Consider the following 22,608-nt stretch of genomic DNA (forward strand, 5'->3'; position numbering starts at 1 on the left):
CTGGGAGCAACGACAAGGCTCAACCAGGCTTCGGCTTGGGAGAGCACCGAAGATCCCTGACCCTTGCTGTGGCCTTCTGGCTCGGAGGGACGGGGTTGAATTTGGGGACCCTCTCCTCACGGTGGGGTCCACACGAATCCTAGCCTTTGCACTGTTTTTGGTGTGACTTCGGTCATGCATTTTTTGTGGTGCTTTGGAAAGCTTCATTAAATCAAAAATCTGTTCTTATCAGTTTAATATCTGATACGTCCCCTATCTGGGGACCATATATTAAATGGATTTTTAGAACAGGGAGATGGAAAAAGAGCTTGCTCTGTCCACTCCACGCATTGACCTGGTATTGCAGTACCTCCAGGAACGGTGCACCCCTTCTTAACCCAGTTTCCAAAAGCAGAACTCAATTCACCTGATTCATATTAGCCCGATTTAATGAATTGGAAGAAAGCATACGTCTTCATATGCACCTCAATTTGGCCCATTCACTTTTCACACTTCCTCCTTTTGTTTTTTATCTTTCACACTTTTGACTTTCTTTATTCATCCAAATAGCAAACTCATCACCACTCAACCTGACCAACTCGGCTATGTCCCCGTGCTGCAGTTCTCTGTCTTATCTAGATCATTTGCAATTGAATGGAATAGATCCCTTTTGGACAAAGTGGATTCACCTGCTGCTGCAGTGACCACAGGTGTGATAAGATCTAGAATTGGCATCTGGTGCGATCTCTCCGCTTCCACTCCAAAGAAAGTTACCTGTTTATTCCTATCATGCATTGGTTTTTGGGGTTTTCTTTGAGTAATGATGATCTCTTTAGTAGTCTGTTGGCGCCCTCTCCTGGAGGAATAGTTTGCTTGCTCTTGGACATTCTAAAAGAGAGGTCATGATAGACATTGAGCTTCTGAGCTCAATTGGGGACAGTCATGGGTGATGAATGTTTGCAACCTACTGCGAAGCCTCATACCGCAATATAAGGAACGTCAAATACTAAGAAAGGGCGGCCTATGAAAGAATTACTACTTTCAATAAGTACACTTAAACGGCTAATTGGGAATAGAAAAACTGTAAAAAGCCCTCTGAGAAAGCCCCCCTCTAACCTTTGATAGTAAGCTTTTCTGTAGTCTGCCTGTTGATGTATTTTCCGTTTGAACTGTGCACAACATGAAGAGACGGAACACTGGCGGCTTGTCACAATGCCCCCCGATGACATCACAATAGCGCTGCTGCCTAGAAAACAAGCTGCGCAGAAGAAGTTGTTCTTTGGGTGGGAGGGTGGGCTAGTGGAAGGAGGGGGCAATCTCTTTTTTTCCCGGGTGGTAGGGGGGTGACAGGAGAAGGGAAGCGGGTGGTGAGAAAGGTACAGAGGGCAGGGTTTGGGGGCTGGGAAGGAAAGGGAAAAGATTAGGGTTTGGGGATGATGAAAGGGCTTTCTACGGGTAAGGATGGCAAAGGGTGGCAGTGACGGAAAGTCAGGCAACCTGTCCTGTCCGTCTTTTTGTATCGTGAATTGGAAAGACTGCAAGGGGGAGGGGAGTTGCTTGCGCCCTAAAGGAGGAGTTATTCAGATTCATTGCAGTGGGCGGCGGCTGCAAAACGCACCATTCTTCTTGTTTTTGCTCTGCAAAGCAGCCTTTTCAAGGGTTGGCTTGGGTGACAAAATGTCTTGTGTAGGCGTGGGTTTGTCTCCCTCTCGCTCTCTCTCCCTAAGATGTGTCCGGCATAGGCCAGGGTGCCACTCGAGGCCCAAACCAATTCTGGTTATCGCTTCTCGGCCTTTTGGCTAAGATCAAGTGTAGTATCTGTGCTTCTCGGCCTTTTGGCTAAGATCATGTGTAGTGTTGTTCGAAGAGGTGGTTTAAGCTCCAGGCCACCTTAGTACAATGATACACTGCACACTGGAAGGTTGCGCTTGCTAGTACTCTGGGTGGATAGTATATTCATCTAGAGGAAAACATGGCCCTACCAGGATCAAGGCTATTAGACTGAGTAAGGGTGGGGGGCTATAGTACAACGTGCCCCAGGACTGACGACCCTGGAGTGAGTCTGAGCTTGCTGGCTTGGGACCCCGGCAAGCCTTGGGCTCTGTAGCACACCGTACCTTGCCTTTTCATACTTTTTGAGCATATTACCCTATCCCGGCCTTCTGGCTAGGAAGGGAAATTTTTATAATCCCGGTCGGAGGTCTGGTCAGCTTTGGGCTGAGAAACTAACACCCGGTTGGAGGTCCGGGTCAGCTTCGGCTGAGAAACCAACACCCGGTTGGAGGTCTGGGTCAGCTTCGGCTGAGAAACCAACACCCGGTTGGAGGTCCGGTTAGCCTTGGGCTGAGAAACCAACACCGGTTGACGGTCCGGGCAGTTTCGGCTGCGAAACCAATAACTAGTAGCTCTCTACTCCACTTGGGTAAGATGCCTGGGTGGACGCTGGGAGCAACGACAAGGCTCAACCAGGCTTCGGCTTGGGGGAGCACCGAAGATCCCTGACCCTTGCTGTGGCCTTCTGGCTCGGAGGGACGGGGTTGATTTTTGGGGACCCTCTCCTCACGGTGGGGTCCACACGAATCCTAGCCTTTGCACTGTTTTTGGTGTGACTTCGGTCATGCATTTTTTGTGGTGCTTTGGAAAGCTTCATTAAATCAAAATCTGTTCTTATCAGTTTAATATCTGATACGTCCCCTATCTGGGGACCATATATTAAATGGATTTTTAGAACAGGGAGATGGAAAAAGAGCTTGCTCTGTCCACTCCACGCATTGACCTGGTATTGCAGTACCTCCAGGAACGGTGCACCCCTTCTTAACCCAGTTTCCAAAAGCAGAACTCAATTCACCTGATTCATATTAGCCCGATTTAATGAATTGGAAGAAAGCATACGTCTTCATATGCACCTCAATTTGGCCCATTCACTTTTCACACTTCCTCCTTTTGTTTTTTATCTTTCACACTTTTGACTTTCTTTATTCATCCAAATAGCAAACTCATCACCACTCAACCTGACCAACTCGGCTATGTCCCCGTGCTGCAGTTCTCTGTCTTATCTAGATCATTTGCAATTGAATGGAATAGATCCCTTTTGGACAAAGTGGATTCACCTGCTGCTGCAGTGACCACAGGTGTGATAAGATCTAGAATTGGCATCTGGTGCGATCTCTCCGCTTCCACTCCAAAGAAAGTTACCTGTTTATTCCTATCATGCATTGGTTTTTGGGGTTTTCTTTGAGTAATGATGATCTCTTTAGTAGTCTGTTGGCGCCCTCTCCTGGAGGAATAGTTTGCTTGCTCTTGGACATTCTAAAAGAGAGGTCATGATAGACATTGAGCTTCTGAGCTCAATTGGGGACAGTCATGGGTGATGAATGTTTGCAACCTACTGCGAAGCCTCATACCGCAATATAAGGAACGTCAAATACTAAGAAAGGGCGGCCTATGAAAGAATTACTACTTTCAATAAGTACACTTAAACGGCTAATTGGGAATAGAAAAACTGTAAAAAGCCCTCTGAGAAAGCCCCCCTCTAACCTTTGATAGTAAGCTTTTCTGTAGTCTGCCTGTTGATGTATTTTCCGTTTGAACTGTGCACAACATGAAGAGACGGAACACTGGCGGCTTGTCACAATGCCCCCCGATGACATCACAATAGCGCTGCTGCCTAGAAAACAAGCTGCGCAGAAGAAGTTGTTCTTTGGGTGGGAGGGTGGGCTAGTGGAAGGAGGGGGCAATCTCTTTTTTTCCCGGGTGGTAGGGGGATGACAGGAGAAGGGAAGCGGGTGGTGAGAAAGGTACAGAGGGCAGGGTTTGGGGGCTGGGAAGGAAAGGGAAAAGATTAGGGTTTGGGGATGATGAAAGGGCTTTCTACGGGTAAGGATGGCAAAGGGTGGCAGTGACGGAAAGTCAGGCAACCTGTCCTGTCCGTCTTTTTGTATCGTGAATTGGAAAGACTGCAAGGGGGAGGGGAGTTGCTTGCGCCCTAAAGGAGGAGTTATTCAGATTCATTGCAGTGGGCGGCGGCTGCAAAACGCACCATTCTTCTTGTTTTTGCTCTGCAAAGCAGCCTTTTCAAGGGTTGGCTTGGGTGACAAAATGTCTTGTGTAGGCGTGGGTTTGTCTCCCTCTCGCTCTCTCTCCCTAAGATGTGTCCGGCATAGGCCAGGGTGCCACTCGAGGCCCAAACCAATTCTGGTTATCGCTTCTCGGCCTTTTGGCTAAGATCAAGTGTAGTGTTGTTCGAAGAGGTGGTTTAAGCTCCAGGCCACCTTAGTACAATGATACAATGCACACTGGAAGGTTGCGCTTGCTAGTACTCTGGGTGGATAGTATATTCATCTAGAGGAAAACATGGCCCTACCAGGATCGAGGCTATTAGACTGAGTAAGGGTGGGGGGCTATGGTACAACGTGCCCCAGGACTGACGACCCTGGAGTGAGTCTGAGCTTGCTGGCTTGGGACCCCGGCAAGCCTTGGGCTCTGTAGCACACCGTACCTTGCCTTTTCATACTTTTTGAGCATATTACCCTATCCCGGCCTTCTGGCTAGGAAGGGAAATTTTTATAATCCCGGTCGGAGGTCTGGTCAGCTTTGGGCTGAGAAACTAACACCCGGTTGGAGGTCTGGGTCAGCTTCGGCTGAGAAACCAACACCCGGTTGGAGGTCTGGGTCAGCTTCGGCTGAGAAACCAACACCCGGTTGGAGGTCCGGTTAGCCTTGGGCTGAGAAACCAACACCGGTTGACGGTCCGGGCAGTTTCGGCTGCGAAACCAACAACTAGTAGCTCTCTACTCCACTTGGGTAAGATGCCTGGGTGGACGCTGGGAGCAACGACAAGGCTCAACCAGGCTTCGGCTTGGGAGAGCACCGAAGATCCCTGACCCTTGCTGTGGCCTTCTGGCTCGGAGGGACGGGGTTGATTTTTGGGGACCCTCTCCTCACGGTGGGGTCCACACGAATCCTAGCCTTTGCACTGTTTTTGGTGTGACTTCGGTCATGCATTTTTTGTGGTGCTTTGGAAAGCTTCATTAAATCAAAAATCTGTTCTTATCAGTTTAATATCTGATACGTCCCCTATCTGGGGACCATATATTAAATGGATTTTTAGAACAGGGAGATGGAAAAAGAGCTTGCTCTGTCCACTCCACGCATTGACCTGGTATTGCAGTACCTCCAGGAACGGTGCACCCCTTCTTAACCCAGTTTCCAAAAGCAGAACTCAATTCACCTGATTCATATTAGCCCGATTTAATGAATTGGAAGAAAGCATACGTCTTCATATGCACCTCAATTTGGCCCATTCACTTTTCACACTTCCTCCTTTTGTTTTTTATCTTTCACACTTTTGACTTTCTTTATTCATCCAAATAGCAAACTCATCACCACTCAACCTGACCAACTCGGCTATGTCCCCGTGCTGCAGTTCTCTGTCTTATCTAGATCATTTGCAATTGAATGGAATAGATCCCTTTTGGACAAAGTGGATTCACCTGCTGCTGCAGTGACCACAGGTGTGATAAGATCTAGAATTGGCATCTGGTGCGATCTCTCCGCTTCCACTCCAAAGAAAGTTACCTGTTTATTCCTATCATGCATTGGTTTTTGGGGTTTTCTTTGAGTAATGATGATCTCTTTAGTAGTCTGTTGGCGCCCTCTCCTGGAGGAATAGTTTGCTTGCTCTTGGACATTCTAAAAGAGAGGTCATGATAGACATTGAGCTTCTGAGCTCAATTGGGGACAGTCATGGGTGATGAATGTTTGCAACCTACTGCGAAGCCTCATACCGCAATATAAGGAACGTCAAATACTAAGAAAGGGCGGCCTATGAAAGAATTACTACTTTCAATAAGTACACTTAAACGGCTAATTGGGAATAGAAAAACTGTAAAAAGCCCTCTGAGAAAGCCCCCCTCTAACCTTTGATAGTAAGCTTTTCTGTAGTCTGCCTGTTGATGTATTTTCCGTTTGAACTGTGCACAACATGAAGAGACGGAACACTGGCGGCTTGTCACAATGCCCCCCGATGACATCACAATAGCGCTGCTGCCTAGAAAACAAGCTGCGCAGAAGAAGTTGTTCTTTGGGTGGGAGGGTGGGCTAGTGGAAGGAGGGGGCAATCTCTTTTTTTCCCGGGTGGTAGGGGGATGACAGGAGAAGGGAAGCGGGTGGTGAGAAAGGTACAGAGGGCAGGGTTTGGGGGCTGGGAAGGAAAGGGAAAAGATTAGGGTTTGGGGATGATGAAAGGGCTTTCTACGGGTAAGGATGGCAAAGGGTGGCAGTGACGGAAAGTCAGGCAACCTGTCCTGTCCGTCTTTTTGTATCGTGAATTGGAAAGACTGCAAGGGGGAGGGGAGTTGCTTGCGCCCTAAAGGAGGAGTTATTCAGATTCATTGCAGTGGGCGGCGGCTGCAAAACGCACCATTCTTCTTGTTTTTGCTCTGCAAAGCAGCCTTTTCAAGGGTTGGCTTGGGTGACAAAATGTCTTGTGTAGGCGTGGGTTTGTCTCCCTCTCGCTCTCTCTCCCTAAGATGTGTCCGGCATAGGCCAGGGTGCCACTCGAGGCCCAAACCAATTCTGGTTATCGCTTCTCGGCCTTTTGGCTAAGATCAAGTGTAGTATCTGTTCTTATCAGTTTAATATCTGATACGTCCCCTATCTGGGGACCATATATTAAATGGATTTTTAGAACAGGGAGATGGAAAAAGAGCTTGCTCTGTCCACTCCACGCATTGACCTGGTATTGCAGTACCTCCAGGAACGGTGCACCCCTTCTTAACCCAGTTTCCAAAAGCAGAACTCAATTCACCTGATTCATATTAGCCCGATTTAATGAATTGGAAGAAAGCATACGTCTTCATATGCACCTCAATTTGGCCCATTCACTTTTCACACTTCCTCCTTTTGTTTTTTATCTTTCACACTTTTGACTTTCTTTATTCATCCAAATAGCAAACTCATCACCACTCAACCTGACCAACTCGGCTATGTCCCCGTGCTGCAGTTCTCTGTCTTATCTAGATCATTTGCAATTGAATGGAATAGATCCCTTTTGGACAAAGTGGATTCACCTGCTGCTGCAGTGACCACAGGTGTGATAAGATCTAGAATTGGCATCTGGTGCGATCTCTCCGCTTCCACTCCAAAGAAAGTTACCTGTTTATTCCTATCATGCATTGGTTTTTGGGGTTTTCTTTGAGTAATGATGATCTCTTTAGTAGTCTGTTGGCGCCCTCTCCTGGAGGAATAGTTTGCTTGCTCTTGGACATTCTAAAAGAGAGGTCATGATAGACATTGAGCTTCTGAGCTCAATTGGGGACAGTCATGGGTGATGAATGTTTGCAACCTACTGCGAAGCCTCATACCGCAATATAAGGAACGTCAAATACTAAGAAAGGGCGGCCTATGAAAGAATTACTACTTTCAATAAGTACACTTAAACGGCTAATTGGGAATAGAAAAACTGTAAAAAGCCCTCTGAGAAAGCCCCCCTCTAACCTTTGATAGTAAGCTTTTCTGTAGTCTGCCTGTTGATGTATTTTCCGTTTGAACTGTGCACAACATGAAGAGACGGAACACTGGCGGCTTGTCACAATGCCCCCCGATGACATCACAATAGCGCTGCTGCCTAGAAAACAAGCTGCGCAGAAGAAGTTGTTCTTTGGGTGGGAGGGTGGGCTAGTGGAAGGAGGGGGCAATCTCTTTTTTTCCCGGGTGGTAGGGGGATGACAGGAGAAGGGAAGCGGGTGGTGAGAAAGGTACAGAGGGCAGGGTTTGGGGGCTGGGAAGGAAAGGGAAAAGATTAGGGTTTGGGGATGATGAAAGGGCTTTCTACGGGTAAGGATGGCAAAGGGTGGCAGTGACGGAAAGTCAGGCAACCTGTCCTGTCCGTCTTTTTGTATCGTGAATTGGAAAGACTGCAAGGGGGAGGGGAGTTGCTTGCGCCCTAAAGGAGGAGTTATTCAGATTCATTGCAGTGGGCGGCGGCTGCAAAACGCACCATTCTTCTTGTTTTTGCTCTGCAAAGCAGCCTTTTCAAGGGTTGGCTTGGGTGACAAAATGTCTTGTGTAGGCGTGGGTTTGTCTCCCTCTCGCTCTCTCTCCCTAAGATGTGTCCGGCATAGGCCAGGGTGCCACTCGAGGCCCAAACCAATTCTGGTTATCGCTTCTCGGCCTTTTGGCTAAGATCAAGTGTAGTATCTGTTCTTATCAGTTTAATATCTGATACGTCCCCTATCTGGGGACCATATATTAAATGGATTTTTAGAACAGGGAGATGGAAAAAGAGCTTGCTCTGTCCACTCCACGCATTGACCTGGTATTGCAGTACCTCCAGGAACGGTGCACCCCTTCTTAACCCAGTTTCCAAAAGCAGAACTCAATTCACCTGATTCATATTAGCCCGATTTAATGAATTGGAAGAAAGCATACGTCTTCATATGCACCTCAATTTGGCCCATTCACTTTTCACACTTCCTCCTTTTGTTTTTTATCTTTCACACTTTTGACTTTCTTTATTCATCCAAATAGCAAACTCATCACCACTCAACCTGACCAACTCGGCTATGTCCCCGTGCTGCAGTTCTCTGTCTTATCTAGATCATTTGCAATTGAATGGAATAGATCCCTTTTGGACAAAGTGGATTCACCTGCTGCTGCAGTGACCACAGGTGTGATAAGATCTAGAATTGGCATCTGGTGCGATCTCTCCGCTTCCACTCCAAAGAAAGTTACCTGTTTATTCCTATCATGCATTGGTTTTTGGGGTTTTCTTTGAGTAATGATGATCTCTTTAGTAGTCTGTTGGCGCCCTCTCCTGGAGGAATAGTTTGCTTGCTCTTGGACATTCTAAAAGAGAGGTCATGATAGACATTGAGCTTCTGAGCTCAATTGGGGACAGTCATGGGTGATGAATGTTTGCAACCTACTGCGAAGCCTCATACCGCAATATAAGGAACGTCAAATACTAAGAAAGGGCGGCCTATGAAAGAATTACTACTTTCAATAAGTACACTTAAACGGCTAATTGGGAATAGAAAAACTGTAAAAAGCCCTCTGAGAAAGCCCCCCTCTAACCTTTGATAGTAAGCTTTTCTGTAGTCTGCCTGTTGATGTATTTTCCGTTTGAACTGTGCACAACATGAAGAGACGGAACACTGGCGGCTTGTCACAATGCCCCCCGATGACATCACAATAGCGCTGCTGCCTAGAAAACAAGCTGCGCAGAAGAAGTTGTTCTTTGGGTGGGAGGGTGGGCTAGTGGAAGGAGGGGGCAATCTCTTTTTTTCCCGGGTGGTAGGGGGATGACAGGAGAAGGGAAGCGGGTGGTGAGAAAGGTACAGAGGGCAGGGTTTGGGGGCTGGGAAGGAAAGGGAAAAGATTAGGGTTTGGGGATGATGAAAGGGCTTTCTACGGGTAAGGATGGCAAAGGGTGGCAGTGACGGAAAGTCAGGCAACCTGTCCTGTCCGTCTTTTTGTATCGTGAATTGGAAAGACTGCAAGGGGGAGGGGAGTTGCTTGCGCCCTAAAGGAGGAGTTATTCAGATTCATTGCAGTGGGCGGCGGCTGCAAAACGCACCATTCTTCTTGTTTTTGCTCTGCAAAGCAGCCTTTTCAAGGGTTGGCTTGGGTGACAAAATGTCTTGTGTAGGCGTGGGTTTGTCTCCCTCTCGCTCTCTCTCCCTAAGATGTGTCCGGCATAGGCCAGGGTGCCACTCGAGGCCCAAACCAATTCTGGTTATCGCTTCTCGGCCTTTTGGCTAAGATCAAGTGTAGTATCTGTTCTTATCAGTTTAATATCTGATACGTCCCCTATCTGGGGACCATATATTAAATGGATTTTTAGAACAGGGAGATGGAAAAAGAGCTTGCTCTGTCCACTCCACGCATTGACCTGGTATTGCAGTACCTCCAGGAACGGTGCACCCCTTCTTAACCCAGTTTCCAAAAGCAGAACTCAATTCACCTGATTCATATTAGCCCGATTTAATGAATTGGAAGAAAGCATACGTCTTCATATGCACCTCAATTTGGCCCATTCACTTTTCACACTTCCTCCTTTTGTTTTTTATCTTTCACACTTTTGACTTTCTTTATTCATCCAAATAGCAAACTCATCACCACTCAACCTGACCAACTCGGCTATGTCCCCGTGCTGCAGTTCTCTGTCTTATCTAGATCATTTGCAATTGAATGGAATAGATCCCTTTTGGACAAAGTGGATTCACCTGCTGCTGCAGTGACCACAGGTGTGATAAGATCTAGAATTGGCATCTGGTGCGATCTCTCCGCTTCCACTCCAAAGAAAGTTACCTGTTTATTCCTATCATGCATTGGTTTTTGGGGTTTTCTTTGAGTAATGATGATCTCTTTAGTAGTCTGTTGGCGCCCTCTCCTGGAGGAATAGTTTGCTTGCTCTTGGACATTCTAAAAGAGAGGTCATGATAGACATTGAGCTTCTGAGCTCAATTGGGGACAGTCATGGGTGATGAATGTTTGCAACCTACTGCGAAGCCTCATACCGCAATATAAGGAACGTCAAATACTAAGAAAGGGCGGCCTATGAAAGAATTACTACTTTCAATAAGTACACTTAAACGGCTAATTGGGAATAGAAAAACTGTAAAAAGCCCTCTGAGAAAGCCCCCCTCTAACCTTTGATAGTAAGCTTTTCTGTAGTCTGCCTGTTGATGTATTTTCCGTTTGAACTGTGCACAACATGAAGAGACGGAACACTGGCGGCTTGTCACAATGCCCCCCGATGACATCACAATAGCGCTGCTGCCTAGAAAACAAGCTGCGCAGAAGAAGTTGTTCTTTGGGTGGGAGGGTGGGCTAGTGGAAGGAGGGGGCAATCTCTTTTTTTCCCGGGTGGTAGGGGGATGACAGGAGAAGGGAAGCGGGTGGTGAGAAAGGTACAGAGGGCAGGGTTTGGGGGCTGGGAAGGAAAGGGAAAAGATTAGGGTTTGGGGATGATGAAAGGGCTTTCTACGGGTAAGGATGGCAAAGGGTGGCAGTGACGGAAAGTCAGGCAACCTGTCCTGTCCGTCTTTTTGTATCGTGAATTGGAAAGACTGCAAGGGGGAGGGGAGTTGCTTGCGCCCTAAAGGAGGAGTTATTCAGATTCATTGCAGTGGGCGGCGGCTGCAAAACGCACCATTCTTCTTGTTTTTGCTCTGCAAAGCAGCCTTTTCAAGGGTTGGCTTGGGTGACAAAATGTCTTGTGTAGGCGTGGGTTTGTCTCCCTCTCGCTCTCTCTCCCTAAGATGTGTCCGGCATAGGCCAGGGTGCCACTCGAGGCCCAAACCAATTCTGGTTATCGCTTCTCGGCCTTTTGGCTAAGATCAAGTGTAGTATCTGTTCTTATCAGTTTAATATCTGATACGTCCCCTATCTGGGGACCATATATTAAATGGATTTTTAGAACAGGGAGATGGAAAAAGAGCTTGCTCTGTCCACTCCACGCATTGACCTGGTATTGCAGTACCTCCAGGAACGGTGCACCCCTTCTTAACCCAGTTTCCAAAAGCAGAACTCAATTCACCTGATTCATATTAGCCCGATTTAATGAATTGGAAGAAAGCATACGTCTTCATATGCACCTCAATTTGGCCCATTCACTTTTCACACTTCCTCCTTTTGTTTTTTATCTTTCACACTTTTGACTTTCTTTATTCATCCAAATAGCAAACTCATCACCACTCAACCTGACCAACTCGGCTATGTCCCCGTGCTGCAGTTCTCTGTCTTATCTAGATCATTTGCAATTGAATGGAATAGATCCCTTTTGGACAAAGTGGATTCACCTGCTGCTGCAGTGACCACAGGTGTGATAAGATCTAGAATTGGCATCTGGTGCGATCTCTCCGCTTCCACTCCAAAGAAAGTTACCTGTTTATTCCTATCATGCATTGGTTTTTGGGGTTTTCTTTGAGTAATGATGATCTCTTTAGTAGTCTGTTGGCGCCCTCTCCTGGAGGAATAGTTTGCTTGCTCTTGGACATTCTAAAAGAGAGGTCATGATAGACATTGAGCTTCTGAGCTCAATTGGGGACAGTCATGGGTGATGAATGTTTGCAACCTACTGCGAAGCCTCATACCGCAATATAAGGAACGTCAAATACTAAGAAAGGGCGGCCTATGAAAGAATTACTACTTTCAATAAGTACACTTAAACGGCTAATTGGGAATAGAAAAACTGTAAAAAGCCCTCTGAGAAAGCCCCCCTCTAACCTTTGATAGTAAGCTTTTCTGTAGTCTGCCTGTTGATGTATTTTCCGTTTGAACTGTGCACAACATGAAGAGACGGAACACTGGCGGCTTGTCACAATGCCCCCCGATGACATCACAATAGCGCTGCTGCCTAGAAAACAAGCTGCGCAGAAGAAGTTGTTCTTTGGGTGGGAGGGTGGGCTAGTGGAAGGAGGGGGCAATCTCTTTTTTTCCCGGGTGGTAGGGGGATGACAGGAGAAGGGAAGCGGGTGGTGAGAAAGGTACAGAGGGCAGGGTTTGGGGGCTGGGAAGGAAAGGGAAAAGATTAGGGTTTGGGGATGATGAAAGGGCTTTCTACGGGTAAGGATGGCAAAGGGTGGCAGTGACGGAAAGTCAGGCAACCTGTCCTGTCCGTCTTTTTGTATCGTGAATTGGAAAGACTGCAAGGGGGAGGGGAGTTGCTTGCGCCCTAAAGGAGGAGTTATTCAGATTCATTGCAGTGGGCGGCGGCTGCAAAACGCACCATTCTTCTTGTTTTTGCTCTGCAAAGCAGCCTTTTCAAGGGTTGGCTTGGGTGACAAAATGTCTTGTGTAGGCGTGGGTTTGTCTCCCTCTCGCTCTCTCTCCCTAAGATGTGTCCGGCATAGGCCAGGGTGCCACTCGAGGCCCAAACCAATTCTGGTTATCGCTTCTCGGCCTTTTGGCTAAGATCAAGTGTAGTATCTGTTCTTATCAGTTTAATATCTGATACGTCCCCTATCTGGGGACCATATATTAAATGGATTTTTAGAACAGGGAGATGGAAAAAGAGCTTGCTCTGTCCACTCCACGCATTGACCTGGTATTGCAGTACCTCCAGGAACGGTGCACCCCTTCTTAACCCAGTTTCCAAATGCAGAACTCAATTCACCTGATTCATATTAGCCCGATTTAATGAATTGGAAGAAAGCATACGTCTTCATATGCACCTCAATTTGGCCCATTCACTTTTCACACTTCCTCCTTTTGTTTTTTATCTTTCACACTTTTGACTTTCTTTATTCATCCAAATAGCAAACTCATCACCACTCAACCTGACCAACTCGGCTATGTCCCCGTGCTGCAGTTCTCTGTCTTATCTAGATCATTTGCAATTGAATGGAATAGATCCCTTTTGGACAAAGTGGATTCACCTGCTGCTGCAGTGACCACAGGTGTGATAAGATCTAGAATTGGCATCTGGTGCGATCTCTCCGCTTCCACTCCAAAGAAAGTTACCTGTTTATTCCTATCATGCATTGGTTTTTGGGGTTTTCTTTGAGTAATGATGATCTCTTTAGTAGTCTGTTGGCGCCCTCTCCTGGAGGAATAGTTTGCTTGCTCTTGGACATTCTAAAAGAGAGGTCATGATAGACATTGAGCTTCTGAGCTCAATTGGGGACAGTCATGGGTGATGAATGTTTGCAACCTACTGCGAAGCCTCATACCGCAATATAAGGAACGTCAAATACTAAGAAAGGGCGGCCTATGAAAGAATTACTACTTTCAATAAGTACACTTAAACGGCTAATTGGGAATAGAAAAACTGTAAAAAGCCCTCTGAGAAAGCCCCCCTCTAACCTTTGATAGTAAGCTTTTCTGTAGTCTGCCTGTTGATGTATTTTCCGTTTGAACTGTGCACAACATGAAGAGACGGAACACTGGCGGCTTGTCACAATGCCCCCCGATGACATCACAATAGCGCTGCTGCCTAGAAAACAAGCTGCGCAGAAGAAGTTGTTCTTTGGGTGGGAGGGTGGGCTAGTGGAAGGAGGGGGCAATCTCTTTTTTTCCCGGGTGGTAGGGGGATGACAGGAGAAGGGAAGCGGGTGGTGAGAAAGGTACAGAGGGCAGGGTTTGGGGGCTGGGAAGGAAAGGGAAAAGATTAGGGTTTGGGGATGATGAAAGGGCTTTCTACGGGTAAGGATGGCAAAGGGTGGCAGTGACGGAAAGTCAGGCAACCTGTCCTGTCCGTCTTTTTGTATCGTGAATTGGAAAGACTGCAAGGGGGAGGGGAGTTGCTTGCGCCCTAAAGGAGGAGTTATTCAGATTCATTGCAGTGGGCGGCGGCTGCAAAACGCACCATTCTTCTTGTTTTTGCTCTGCAAAGCAGCCTTTTCAAGGGTTGGCTTGGGTGACAAAATGTCTTGTGTAGGCGTGGGTTTGTCTCCCTCTCGCTCTCTCTCCCTAAGATGTGTCCGGCATAGGCCAGGGTGCCACTCGAGGCCCAAACCAATTCTGGTTATCGCTTCTCGGCCTTTTGGCTAAGATCAAGTGTAGTATCTGTTCTTATCAGTTTAATATCTGATACGTCCCCTATCTGGGGACCATATATTAAATGGATTTTTAGAACAGGGAGATGGAAAAAGAGCTTGCTCTGTCCACTCCACGCATTGACCTGGTATTGCAGTACCTCCAGGAACGGTGCACCCCTTCTTAACCCAGTTTCCAAAAGCAGAACTCAATTCACCTGATTCATATTAGCCCGATTTAATGAATTGGAAGAAAGCATACGTCTTCATATGCACCTCAATTTGGCCCATTCACTTTTCACACTTCCTCCTTTTGTTTTTTATCTTTCACACTTTTGACTTTCTTTATTCATCCAAATAGCAAACTCATCACCACTCAACCTGACCAACTCGGCTATGTCCCCGTGCTGCAGTTCTCTGTCTTATCTAGATCATTTGCAATTGAATGGAATAGATCCCTTTTGGACAAAGTGGATTCACCTGCTGCTGCAGTGACCACAGGTGTGATAAGATCTAGAATTGGCATCTGGTGCGATCTCTCCGCTTCCACTCCAAAGAAAGTTACCTGTTTATTCCTATCATGCATTGGTTTTTGGGGTTTTCTTTGAGTAATGATGATCTCTTTAGTAGTCTGTTGGCGCCCTCTCCTGGAGGAATAGTTTGCTTGCTCTTGGACATTCTAAAAGAGAGGTCATGATAGACATTGAGCTTCTGAGCTCAATTGGGGACAGTCATGGGTGATGAATGTTTGCAACCTACTGCGAAGCCTCATACCGCAATATAAGGAACGTCAAATACTAAGAAAGGGCGGCCTATGAAAGAATTACTACTTTCAATAAGTACACTTAAACGGCTAATTGGGAATAGAAAAACTGTAAAAAGCCCTCTGAGAAAGCCCCCCTCTAACCTTTGATAGTAAGCTTTTCTGTAGTCTGCCTGTTGATGTATTTTCCGTTTGAACTGTGCACAACATGAAGAGACGGAACACTGGCGGCTTGTCACAATGCCCCCCGATGACATCACAATAGCGCTGCTGCCTAGAAAACAAGCTGCGCAGAAGAAGTTGTTCTTTGGGTGGGAGGGTGGGCTAGTGGAAGGAGGGGGCAATCTCTTTTTTTCCCGGGTGGTAGGGGGATGACAGGAGAAGGGAAGCGGGTGGTGAGAAAGGTACAGAGGGCAGGGTTTGGGGGCTGGGAAGGAAAGGGAAAAGATTAGGGTTTGGGGATGATGAAAGGGCTTTCTACGGGTAAGGATGGCAAAGGGTGGCAGTGACGGAAAGTCAGGCAACCTGTCCTGTCCGTCTTTTTGTATCGTGAATTGGAAAGACTGCAAGGGGGAGGGGAGTTGCTTGCGCCCTAAAGGAGGAGTTATTCAGATTCATTGCAGTGGGCGGCGGCTGCAAAACGCACCATTCTTCTTGTTTTTGCTCTGCAAAGCAGCCTTTTCAAGGGTTGGCTTGGGTGACAAAATGTCTTGTGTAGGCGTGGGTTTGTCTCCCTCTCGCTCTCTCTCCCTAAGATGTGTCCGGCATAGGCCAGGGTGCCACTCGAGGCCCAAACCAATTCTGGTTATCGCTTCTCGGCCTTTTGGCTAAGATCAAGTGTAGTATCTGTTCTTATCAGTTTAATATCTGATACGTCCCCTATCTGGGGACCATATATTAAATGGATTTTTAGAACAGGGAGATGGAAAAAGAGCTTGCTCTGTCCACTCCACGCATTGACCTGGTATTGCAGTACCTCCAGGAACGGTGCACCCCTTCTTAACCCAGTTTCCAAAAGCAGAACTCAATTCACCTGATTCATATTAGCCCGATTTAATGAATTGGAAGAAAGCATACGTCTTCATATGCACCTCAATTTGGCCCATTCACTTTTCACACTTCCTCCTTTTGTTTTTTATCTTTCACACTTTTGACTTTCTTTATTCATCCAAATAGCAAACTCATCACCACTCAACCTGACCAACTCGGCTATGTCCCCGTGCTGCAGTTCTCTGTCTTATCTAGATCATTTGCAATTGAATGGAATAGATCCCTTTTGGACAAAGTGGATTCACCTGCTGCTGCAGTGACCACAGGTGTGATAACATCTAGAATTGGCATCTGGTGCGATCTCTCCGCTTCCACTCCAAAGAAAGTTACCTGTTTATTCCTATCATGCATTGGTTTTTGGGGTTTTCTTTGAGTAATGATGATCTCTTTAGTAGTCTGTTGGCGCCCTCTCCTGGAGGAATAGTTTGCTTGCTCTTGGACATTCTAAAAGAGAGGTCATGATAGACATTGAGCTTCTGAGCTCAATTGGGGACAGTCATGGGTGATGAATGTTTGCAACCTACTGCGAAGCCTCATACCGCAATATAAGGAACGTCAAATACTAAGAAAGGGCGGCCTATGAAAGAATTACTACTTTCAATAAGTACACTTAAACGGCTAATTGGGAATAGAAAAACTGTAAAAAGCCCTCTGAGAAAGCCCCCCTCTAACCTTTGATAGTAAGCTTTTCTGTAGTCTGCCTGTTGATGTATTTTCCGTTTGAACTGTGCACAACATGAAGAGACGGAACACTGGCGGCTTGTCACAATGCCCCCCGATGACATCACAATAGCGCTGCTGCCTAGAAAACAAGCTGCGCAGAAGAAGTTGTTCTTTGGGTGGGAGGGTGGGCTAGTGGAAGGAGGGGGCAATCTCTTTTTTTCCCGGGTGGTAGGGGGATGACAGGAGAAGGGAAGCGGGTGGTGAGAAAGGTACAGAGGGCAGGGTTTGGGGGCTGGGAAGGAAAGGGAAAAGATTAGGGTTTGGGGATGATGAAAGGGCTTTCTACGGGTAAGGATGGCAAAGGGTGGCAGTGACGGAAAGTCAGGCAACCTGTCCTGTCCGTCTTTTTGTATCGTGAATTGGAAAGACTGCAAGGGGGAGGGGAGTTGCTTGCGCCCTAAAGGAGGAGTTATTCAGATTCATTGCAGTGGGCGGCGGCTGCAAAACGCACCATTCTTCTTGTTTTTGCTCTGCAAAGCAGCCTTTTCAAGGGTTGGCTTGGGTGACAAAATGTCTTGTGTAGGCGTGGGTTTGTCTCCCTCTCGCTCTCTCTCCCTAAGATGTGTCCGGCATAGGCCAGGGTGCCACTCGAGGCCCAAACCAATTCTGGTTATCGCTTCTCGGCCTTTTGGCTAAGATCAAGTGTAGTATCTGTTCTTATCAGTTTAATATCTGATACGTCCCCTATCTGGGGACCATATATTAAATGGATTTTTAGAACAGGGAGATGGAAAAAGAGCTTGCTCTGTCCACTCCACGCATTGACCTGGTATTGCAGTACCTCCAGGAACGGTGCACCCCTTCTTAACCCAGTTTCCAAAAGCAGAACTCAATTCACCTGATTCATATTAGCCCGATTTAATGAATTGGAAGAAAGCATACGTCTTCATATGCACCTCAATTTGGCCCATTCACTTTTCACACTTCCTCCTTTTGTTTTTTATCTTTCACACTTTTGACTTTCTTTATTCATCCAAATAGCAAACTCATCACCACTCAACCTGACCAACTCGGCTATGTCCCCGTGCTGCAGTTCTCTGTCTTATCTAGATCATTTGCAATTGAATGGAATAGATCCCTTTTGGACAAAGTGGATTCACCTGCTGCTGCAGTGACCACAGGTGTGATAAGATCTAGAATTGGCATCTGGTGCGATCTCTCCGCTTCCACTCCAAAGAAAGTTACCTGTTTATTCCTATCATGCATTGGTTTTTGGGGTTTTCTTTGAGTAATGATGATCTCTTTAGTAGTCTGTTGGCGCCCTCTCCTGGAGGAATAGTTTGCTTGCTCTTGGACATTCTAAAAGAGAGGTCATGATAGACATTGAGCTTCTGAGCTCAATTGGGGACAGTCATGGGTGATGAATGTTTGCAACCTACTGCGAAGCCTCATACCGCAATATAAGGAACGTCAAATACTAAGAAAGGGCGGCCTATGAAAGAATTACTACTTTCAATAAGTACACTTAAACGGCTAATTGGGAATAGAAAAACTGTAAAAAGCCCTCTGAGAAAGCCCCCCTCTAACCTTTGATAGTAAGCTTTTCTGTAGTCTGCCTGTTGATGTATTTTCCGTTTGAACTGTGCACAACATGAAGAGACGGAACACTGGCGGCTTGTCACAATGCCCCCCGATGACATCACAATAGCGCTGCTGCCTAGAAAACAAGCTGCGCAGAAGAAGTTGTTCTTTGGGTGGGAGGGTGGGCTAGTGGAAGGAGGGGGCAATCTCTTTTTTTCCCGGGTGGTAGGGGGATGACAGGAGAAGGGAAGCGGGTGGTGAGAAAGGTACAGAGGGCAGGGTTTGGGGGCTGGGAAGGAAAGGGAAAAGATTAGGGTTTGGGGATGATGAAAGGGCTTTCTACGGGTAAGGATGGCAAAGGGTGGCAGTGACGGAAAGTCAGGCAACCTGTCCTGTCCGTCTTTTTGTATCGTGAATTGGAAAGACTGCAAGGGGGAGGGGAGTTGCTTGCGCCCTAAAGGAGGAGTTATTCAGATTCATTGCAGTGGGCGGCGGCTGCAAAACGCACCATTCTTCTTGTTTTTGCTCTGCAAAGCAGCCTTTTCAAGGGTTGGCTTGGGTGACAAAATGTCTTGTGTAGGCGTGGGTTTGTCTCCCTCTCGCTCTCTCTCCCTAAGATGTGTCCGGCATAGGCCAGGGTGCCACTCGAGGCCCAAACCAATTCTGGTTATCGCTTCTCGGCCTTTTGGCTAAGATCAAGTGTAGTGTTGTTCGAAGAGGTGGTTTAAGCTCCAGGCCACCTTAGTACAATGATACAATGCACACTGGAAGGTTGCGCTTGCTAGTACTCTGGGTGGATAGTATATTCATCTAGAGGAAAACATGGCCCTACCAGGATCGAGGCTATTAGACTGAGTAAGGGTGGGGGGCTATGGTACAACGTGCCCCAGGACTGACGACCCTGGAGTGAGTCTGAGCTTGCTGGCTTGGGACCCCGGCAAGCCTTGGGCTCTGTAGCACACCGTACCTTGCCTTTTCATACTTTTTGAGCATATTACCCTATCCCGGCCTTCTGGCTAGGAAGGGAAATTTTTATAATCCCGGTCGGAGGTCTGGTCAGCTTTGGGCTGAGAAACTAACACCCGGTTGGAGGTCTGGGTCAGCTTCGGCTGAGAAACCAACACCCGGTTGGAGGTCTGGGTCAGCTTCGGCTGAGAAACCAACACCCGGTTGGAGGTCCGGTTAGCCTTGGGCTGAGAAACCAACACCGGTTGACGGTCCGGGCAGTTTCGGCTGCGAAACCAACAACTAGTAGCTCTCTACTCCACTTGGGTAAGATGCCTGGGTGGACGCTGGGAGCAACGACAAGGCTCAACCAGGCTTCGGCTTGGGAGAGCACCGAAGATCCCTGACCCTTGCTGTGGCCTTCTGGCTCGGAGGGACGGGGTTGATTTTTGGGGACCCTCTCCTCACGGTGGGGTCCACACGAATCCTAGCCTTTGCACTGTTTTTGGTGTGACTTCGGTCATGCATTTTTTGTGGTGCTTTGGAAAGCTTCATTAAATCAAAAATCTGTTCTTATCAGTTTAATATCTGATACGTCCCCTATCTGGGGACCATATATTAAATGGATTTTTAGAACAGGGAGATGGAAAAAGAGCTTGCTCTGTCCACTCCACGCATTGACCTGGTATTGCAGTACCTCCAGGAACGGTGCACCCCTTCTTAACCCAGTTTCCAAAAGCAGAACTCAATTCACCTGATTCATATTAGCCCGATTTAATGAATTGGAAGAAAGCATACGTCTTCATATGCACCTCAATTTGGCCCATTCACTTTTCACACTTCCTCCTTTTGTTTTTTATCTTTCACACTTTTGACTTTCTTTATTCATCCAAATAGCAAACTCATCACCACTCAACCTGACCAACTCGGCTATGTCCCCGTGCTGCAGTTCTCTGTCTTATCTAGATCATTTGCAATTGAATGGAATAGATCCCTTTTGGACAAAGTGGATTCACCTGCTGCTGCAGTGACCACAGGTGTGATAAGATCTAGAATTGGCATCTGGTGCGATCTCTCCGCTTCCACTCCAAAGAAAGTTACCTGTTTATTCCTATCATGCATTGGTTTTTGGGGTTTTCTTTGAGTAATGATGATCTCTTTAGTAGTCTGTTGGCGCCCTCTCCTGGAGGAATAGTTTGCTTGCTCTTGGACATTCTAAAAGAGAGGTCATGATAGACATTGAGCTTCTGAGCTCAATTGGGGACAGTCATGGGTGATGAATGTTTGCAACCTACTGCGAAGCCTCATACCGCAATATAAGGAACGTCAAATACTAAGAAAGGGCGGCCTATGAAAGAATTACTACTTTCAATAAGTACACTTAAACGGCTAATTGGGAATAGAAAAACTGTAAAAAGCCCTCTGAGAAAGCCCCCCTCTAACCTTTGATAGTAAGCTTTTCTGTAGTCTGCCTGTTGATGTATTTTCCGTTTGAACTGTGCACAACATGAAGAGACGGAACACTGGCGGCTTGTCACAATGCCCCCCGATGACATCACAATAGCGCTGCTGCCTAGAAAACAAGCTGCGCAGAAGAAGTTGTTCTTTGGGTGGGAGGGTGGGCTAGTGGAAGGAGGGGGCAATCTCTTTTTTTCCCGGGTGGTAGGGGGATGACAGGAGAAGGGAAGCAGGTGGTGAGAAAGGTACAGAGGGCAGGGTTTGGGGGCTGGGAAGGAAAGGGAAAAGATTAGGGTTTGGGGATGATGAAAGGGCTTTCTACGGGTAAGGATGGCAAAGGGTGGCAGTGACGGAAAGTCAGGCAACCTGTCCTGTCCGTCTTTTTGTATCGTGAATTGGAAAGACTGCAAGGGGGAGGGGAGTTGCTTGCGCCCTAAAGGAGGAGTTATTCAGATTCATTGCAGTGGGCGGCGGCTGCAAAACGCACCATTCTTCTTGTTTTTGCTCTGCAAAGCAGCCTTTTCAAGGGTTGGCTTGGGTGACAAAATGTCTTGTGTAGGCGTGGGTTTGTCTCCCTCTCGCTCTCTCTCCCTAAGATGTGTCCGGCATAGGCCAGGGTGCCACTCGAGGCCCAAACCAATTCTGGTTATCGCTTCTCGGCCTTTTGGCTAAGATCAAGTGTAGTATCTGTTCTTATCAGTTTAATATCTGATACGTCCCCTATCTGGGGACCATATATTAAATGGATTTTTAGAACAGGGAGATGGAAAAAGAGCTTGCTCTGTCCACTCCACGCATTGACCTGGTATTGCAGTACCTCCAGGAACGGTGCACCCCTTCTTAACCCAGTTTCCAAAAGCAGAACTCAATTCACCTGATTCATATTAGCCCGATTTAATGAATTGGAAGAAAGCATACGTCTTCATATGCACCTCAATTTGGCCCATTCACTTTTCACACTTCCTCCTTTTGTTTTTTATCTTTCACACTTTTGACTTTCTTTATTCATCCAAATAGCAAACTCATCACCACTCAACCTGACCAACTCGGCTATGTCCCCGTGCTGCAGTTCTCTGTCTTATCTAGATCATTTGCAATTGAATGGAATAGATCCCTTTTGGACAAAGTGGATTCACCTGCTGCTGCAGTGACCACAGGTGTGATAAGATCTAGAATTGGCATCTGGTGCGATCTCTCCGCTTCCACTCCAAAGAAAGTTACCTGTTTATTCCTATCATGCATTGGTTTTTGGGGTTTTCTTTGAGTAATGATGATCTCTTTAGTAGTCTGTTGGCGCCCTCTCCTGGAGGAATAGTTTGCTTGCTCTTGGACATTCTAAAAGAGAGGTCATGATAGACATTGAGCTTCTGAGCTCAATTGGGGACAGTCATGGGTGATGAATGTTTGCAACCTACTGCGAAGCCTCATACCGCAATATAAGGAACGTCAAATACTAAGAAAGGGCGGCCTATGAAAGAATTACTACTTTCAATAAGTACACTTAAACGGCTAATTGGGAATAGAAAAACTGTAAAAAGCCCTCTGAGAAAGCCCCCCTGTAACCTTTGATAGTAAGCTTTTCTGTAGTCTGCCTGTTGATGTATTTTCCGTTTGAACTGTGCACAACATGAAGAGACGGAACACTGGCGGCTTGTCACAATGCCCCCCGATGACATCACAATAGCGCTG

At 46.9% G+C, this 22,608-nt stretch overlaps 13 non-coding genes and 1 pseudogene across 13 annotated transcripts; all 14 read left to right on the forward strand.

Annotated features, from left to right (window-relative positions):
* Nucleotides 1–178: 178 nt before the first annotated feature.
* LOC142267434 (U2 spliceosomal RNA) lies at nucleotides 179–371 on the forward strand. The gene has a single exon (XR_012733329.1). It is a non-coding gene; the product is annotated as a U2 spliceosomal RNA (small nuclear RNA).
* A 1,387-nt stretch (nucleotides 372–1,758) lies between these two features.
* LOC142267506 (U2 spliceosomal RNA) lies at nucleotides 1,759–1,915 on the forward strand (annotated as a pseudogene).
* Nucleotides 1,916–2,596: 681 nt separating this feature from the next.
* Nucleotides 2,597–2,792, forward strand: LOC142267476 (U2 spliceosomal RNA). The gene has a single exon (XR_012733367.1). It is a non-coding gene; the product is annotated as a U2 spliceosomal RNA (small nuclear RNA).
* Nucleotides 2,793–4,981: 2,189 nt separating this feature from the next.
* On the forward strand, nucleotides 4,982–5,174 carry LOC142267435 (U2 spliceosomal RNA). The gene has a single exon (XR_012733330.1). It is a non-coding gene; the product is annotated as a U2 spliceosomal RNA (small nuclear RNA).
* Nucleotides 5,175–6,561: 1,387 nt separating this feature from the next.
* LOC142267413 (U2 spliceosomal RNA) lies at nucleotides 6,562–6,752 on the forward strand. Its single transcript, XR_012733312.1, has one exon. It is a non-coding gene; the product is annotated as a U2 spliceosomal RNA (small nuclear RNA).
* A 1,387-nt stretch (nucleotides 6,753–8,139) lies between these two features.
* LOC142267425 (U2 spliceosomal RNA) lies at nucleotides 8,140–8,330 on the forward strand. The gene has a single exon (XR_012733321.1). It is a non-coding gene; the product is annotated as a U2 spliceosomal RNA (small nuclear RNA).
* A 1,387-nt stretch (nucleotides 8,331–9,717) lies between these two features.
* Nucleotides 9,718–9,908, forward strand: LOC142267437 (U2 spliceosomal RNA). Its single transcript, XR_012733332.1, has one exon. It is a non-coding gene; the product is annotated as a U2 spliceosomal RNA (small nuclear RNA).
* A 1,387-nt stretch (nucleotides 9,909–11,295) lies between these two features.
* On the forward strand, nucleotides 11,296–11,486 carry LOC142267449 (U2 spliceosomal RNA). Its single transcript, XR_012733343.1, has one exon. It is a non-coding gene; the product is annotated as a U2 spliceosomal RNA (small nuclear RNA).
* A 1,387-nt stretch (nucleotides 11,487–12,873) lies between these two features.
* Nucleotides 12,874–13,064, forward strand: LOC142267462 (U2 spliceosomal RNA). Its single transcript, XR_012733355.1, has one exon. It is a non-coding gene; the product is annotated as a U2 spliceosomal RNA (small nuclear RNA).
* Nucleotides 13,065–14,451: 1,387 nt separating this feature from the next.
* LOC142267475 (U2 spliceosomal RNA) lies at nucleotides 14,452–14,642 on the forward strand. Its single transcript, XR_012733366.1, has one exon. It is a non-coding gene; the product is annotated as a U2 spliceosomal RNA (small nuclear RNA).
* Nucleotides 14,643–16,029: 1,387 nt separating this feature from the next.
* LOC142267487 (U2 spliceosomal RNA) lies at nucleotides 16,030–16,220 on the forward strand. Its single transcript, XR_012733377.1, has one exon. It is a non-coding gene; the product is annotated as a U2 spliceosomal RNA (small nuclear RNA).
* Nucleotides 16,221–17,607: 1,387 nt separating this feature from the next.
* Nucleotides 17,608–17,798, forward strand: LOC142267499 (U2 spliceosomal RNA). The gene has a single exon (XR_012733388.1). It is a non-coding gene; the product is annotated as a U2 spliceosomal RNA (small nuclear RNA).
* Nucleotides 17,799–19,987: 2,189 nt separating this feature from the next.
* LOC142267436 (U2 spliceosomal RNA) lies at nucleotides 19,988–20,180 on the forward strand. The gene has a single exon (XR_012733331.1). It is a non-coding gene; the product is annotated as a U2 spliceosomal RNA (small nuclear RNA).
* A 1,387-nt stretch (nucleotides 20,181–21,567) lies between these two features.
* LOC142267511 (U2 spliceosomal RNA) lies at nucleotides 21,568–21,758 on the forward strand. Its single transcript, XR_012733391.1, has one exon. It is a non-coding gene; the product is annotated as a U2 spliceosomal RNA (small nuclear RNA).
* Nucleotides 21,759–22,608: the final 850 nt, after the last annotated feature.

This window comes from Anomaloglossus baeobatrachus, unplaced genomic scaffold (genome assembly GCF_048569485.1).
Source record: "Anomaloglossus baeobatrachus isolate aAnoBae1 unplaced genomic scaffold, aAnoBae1.hap1 Scaffold_295, whole genome shotgun sequence".
NCBI classification, from domain to species: Eukaryota; Metazoa; Chordata; class Amphibia; order Anura; family Aromobatidae; genus Anomaloglossus; species Anomaloglossus baeobatrachus.